Raw genomic sequence first — 4,383 nt, forward strand, 5'->3', positions numbered from 1 at the left:
TATACAATAATTTTTCATGCCAAGTCTCTTCCAGGTATTTTTTCATCCCTGATACTCATTTTGGAGGCTCCCTGTGTGGAGGGTCAGCCACCAGCATGCCTGTGCTGCCCAGAGCTCATGCATGGTGAGGTGGGAACCACTGCAGGAAGGTGCTCATGGCAGCAGCAGCTTTGTGTGTGTGTTTATGAAGGGTTAGAGAGGCAGCACTGCCAGCCAAAGGACAGCCAGCTCAGGATGGGGTCCAGCACTGTCCCCAGGGTGGGACATCCAGGCAGTACACATGGCGGGAAGTGCCCAGGGAGCTGTGAGATGAGGGGATCCAGTGCTAACCCCATCCTAAACCCCACAGGAGCACCTTACCTTTGGGATGCCAGCAGCAGCATTGCTGCTGTGCCCATTTCCTGCTCACTGCAAGGGGCCTGTGCTGGACTGGTGGCTGCTGTCTCTGTCACCCTGGTGGGACAGGGCTGGGGGGGCTCAGGGGTTTGCCTTGGAGGGGGCCTTGCACGGGCAGGCTGAGCTAGAGGGATGTGACTGGTCTGGCAGCACTGGCCTGTCACCTCCTGCCTCGCTGCAAGCAGACATTCCCACTCCATGGAAATATGCCTGAAATAGCCCCTCTGCAGATTGTCTTTATCTAATCAGCCGCCTTTGCACCCCCCTCCAGTGCATTTCAGGGAGCTGATAGTGGGGATATGTTAAGTGTGGAAACCTCTAGTGAGCTGCCTGACACAGAGAGTAATTCTCCTTCCTGCCACTTATCAGAGCCTGCTAATGGGAAACATTCCTCCTGGGGGTCAGGGAGCAGCCAGGGGGTTTCTCTGGAGAGGGTGGCTGAGCCCCTGGCACCCTCCTGGCTCTCCAGGGCTGGGTTGGAGCTGGTCTGACCACAAAACGTTCACTGAAGGGTCAGCTCTGCTCTCTGGTGCTGGTGGTGTCCTGTCCCACGAGGAGAGGCTTGTCCAGCCCTCGGGGGCTTGGCTGAGGAGCCCCCTCCTTTTCCATCATATCATGGGACACCAACACCAAGCACAGAGCCCAGGGGGAAGACCAGAGGTGTCTTAGTGGTCAGGGAGATGATCTCACTACTGAGGGTGGGCATGCAGGGCTGGGGGATCATTTGGGCCAGCTGTTCACTCTGGGCAAGAGCCACCTAAAGAAAACTCCCCTCTGCTCAGGCTGAAGCCATGAGCTCCTCATTGTGCCCATGGGATTTTGTGGGAAGTCCATAGGATCCTACTGCCCTGTCCCCCTGCCTGAGCAGGGCACAGCTAAGGCCTTGCCAGCCATACAAGAATGAGCTTCCCACCATCCAGAAAAGCCACATCACAAACACCAGCGCCAAAAACACCCAAACCTGGCAGAAGAACCCTTCAGCAGCTGCTGGAGTGACCAATTCACATTTCCCCTTCTACAGATCTGCTTGGCCTTTGATGGACCCTGCTGGAACCTCTTCAAAGAGGGAGAGGAACCAGGGCGAACAGAAGGAACTGCAGGAGGAATCTCCGAAAATAAAATCGCTTTAAAGATAAGGCAAGGGAGGGGGTGAGCAGAGTGTGGGGCGAGTACATGCCCTGAGAAGAATGTGTGAGGCTGGGCCAGCTGGTGGGTCTGGGCCAAGGGCTCATCCCACTGCTGGGGCACTTGTGGCAAAGGTACTTGGCACAGGACCCACCAAAGCCTTGGGTCCCTCCAGGGAGTGGGTGGAAACCTGACCCTGAGCCCAGGACGGAGAGGCAGAAGACCACCAGGGTAACCTCAGAGGGACCTGTGGTCCTTCAGAGCCTGTGGCTCTTCAGGTTGCTGGAACTCTGCCATCTTGGCAAGACTGAGGTCAAGAGGGACCTCAGGACTGGTGTCCCCATGGTCTCTCCTTGAAGGTTGCAGCAGGTACTTTGGTGGAGTCCAGCTCTGCACCAGCTGCTCACAAATCCAGATGAGGACCTGCACTCCTGAAGAGTAACCTGCTGAGGAGTGCCCACATGGGACATGAGAATGGGGCCCTGCACCCCGTTTTATCCTGATGTACCCAAAGTCCTTGTTCATGCTACAGATTCCCCTCCATGGGAGCATTTCACTTCTTGGGGGAGTCTGGCACTGCACTGCCAGTGAAGGCAACATCAACCCATCCCTGAGCCCAGCCATCCTCCCGGCTGGGGCTCAACCCACAGGGCATGGCTCTGCAGTCCTCCTCTGTGTTTGGAGGTTTTCTCAAACTGTTGTTTCATGTCCTTACTTGTAATACTATTGTAACTTTTTCTACCTTCAGACTTTACAGCTGTAGCTGATTCTCTGTTCTTTCTGTTTATAAAGGCTGCTTTTCCATCTTTCTGAAAATCTTACGTTTACTATTTCCCACACTCCTCCACCCCATGACTTCTCTCCAAAGCAGGGTGGGAGAGCAGGGACCTTTCTGTTGTGGGATGCAGAGATGATGGCACTGGCAACCCAGACTGGGGGCATGTAGCAGCAAACCTGTGTGCTGGATGGAAAGACTGACTATGGCTGGGGCTCGGATTCAGGGCAGGTGCTGGGGCTGCAAAAATCTCTCTGCAGCCTCGGCTGTGTGCCCAGGCTGAAGCCACATGCCCAAAGCAGCCTCTGGTGCTGCTATTCTGGCTGTGACAGAGCCTGTGCCACATCCAGCCTGGGCACAGCACTGCACAGCTGATCCTTAACCACTCCCTGCCTCAGTTTCCCCCACTGTCAGGAGGCTACAGCAGCCCCAAGTTACTCTGGGGTGTGAGAGGTGCTGAATGGGGAATAGCAAACCCTGAAGCCATGAGTCCTGGTTCTCCAGGGTAGAAACCTCATTGCACTTTGGATGCCAGTAGCTAAATGGCTTTTCCTTGAGCTGGCATGGCCCCGGGGTGTCCTGTTCCCATCTCGGGCAGCCCATGGTGGTGCTGCCAGCATGGCGGTGTGCTCCAGGCTGCGATCACCGTGTTGTACACAGCACCCTTGGGTGCTGTCTGTGCAAAATGGTGTGCAGGAAACCCAGCAACCTCTCTGTTGAGAGATTATGAACTTGGCCTAGCCACAAAACAGGCTCCCATGCCAAGGTGAGGAGTTCAGGGAGCAAAACCTGCAGGATGAAGCCCTAGGGTCCTTCCCCTTCCAGACACTCTTTCTGGGAGAAGCTAAACCAGAGCTGAGTGAGAAGCTGGGATGTTCCAGCTGGAAATGCCAGTGGCTACACACATCCCACCAAGCAGCAGCTCTCCTGGCATGGTGGGAGGCAGGAGCAACAGGATCGAGTGCTCAGGTGCAAGAGGAACTGGCAGAGCTCTCATTCCTCAGCTCCCCACTGGAGCAAGCAGAGCAGGCTGGGAGATCTGTGCTGCCTTCCCAAGCTGCAGTCTCTCACTCTGCCTTTGTACTCGCCTGACAATACAGGAATAAAAATAACCAGGCTGCATTTGCAGAGAGATAAAAGTGAAGTTTGCCTTTTGTGTCTGTCCGGGCAGTGGGACAGCAGCACCAATGGAGCTGTGTGGACATGACACATGGGAATTTCTGACATATCTTTTCCCACTCTGACCTTGACAGACACAATAAAAAGGGGCTTTGCAGCATGCACAGAGCCACTCAGTCCTAGCACCAAGGTCAGTAATACAGAGCATGTCTGTGTGCACGTGTGTCCCCTCTACTAACCCGCTTCACCCCTGCAGGGTGGCTGATCCCAGAGGACAGGGGCTGGCTCTGCTGGCACAGGGGAGGGTGGGACAGACCTGGATCATGAGCATTTTTGCTGAAGACTGTGTGTTTTGCTAAGTTGTGGCTCCATCCATGATGGCTGCGGTGTTACAGAGCTCTGCAGGGTGGCACTGCTTTAGATGGACATTAAGAAATACAGTCATAAAAGTGCTTTTCCAAGCAGCTGCCACACCAGCCTTCTAGAAGGGTCTTCCCAGGGATAATACATCCAGCCTTGCTTTTATCTTGCTGCAGTATTGCTCAGCAGAACAGCCCTAGGTCTTTGTGCAGGGCACCAGGGCTCCAATGGGTCTGTAGAGCTGGGATAGGTTTTAGCTGAGCTTATCAAGGAAAGGGATGTTATTGACAATCTCACTTAAAGTGGGAATGTGGATTTTGACACCAAAGCGATTCCGGCTTACCCAGCTGGGACTTCCAGTGGGGGGATGACAGCATCAGAAGGGAAAGTGTTCAGTAATTGTCTCATTAATATAATTTTTATCAGCTAGCATTGCTGTCGCTGTCTTCTCTCACTCCCTAAAATTAAAAGCTTGTTTGGTGACCATGTCACTCATTCTCAACCCAGCAGCAGGCACTTTCCCCATGCACTGACCCTTTGTCCTTCCTTCCTTCCTTTCAGGGCCCAGGTGTCTTTCACTCTTCCTTTGCTGCTAAGTCTCCCTCAGA

Source organism: Vidua chalybeata, chromosome 17, assembly GCF_026979565.1.
Source record: "Vidua chalybeata isolate OUT-0048 chromosome 17, bVidCha1 merged haplotype, whole genome shotgun sequence".
NCBI classification, from domain to species: domain Eukaryota; kingdom Metazoa; phylum Chordata; class Aves; order Passeriformes; family Viduidae; genus Vidua; species Vidua chalybeata.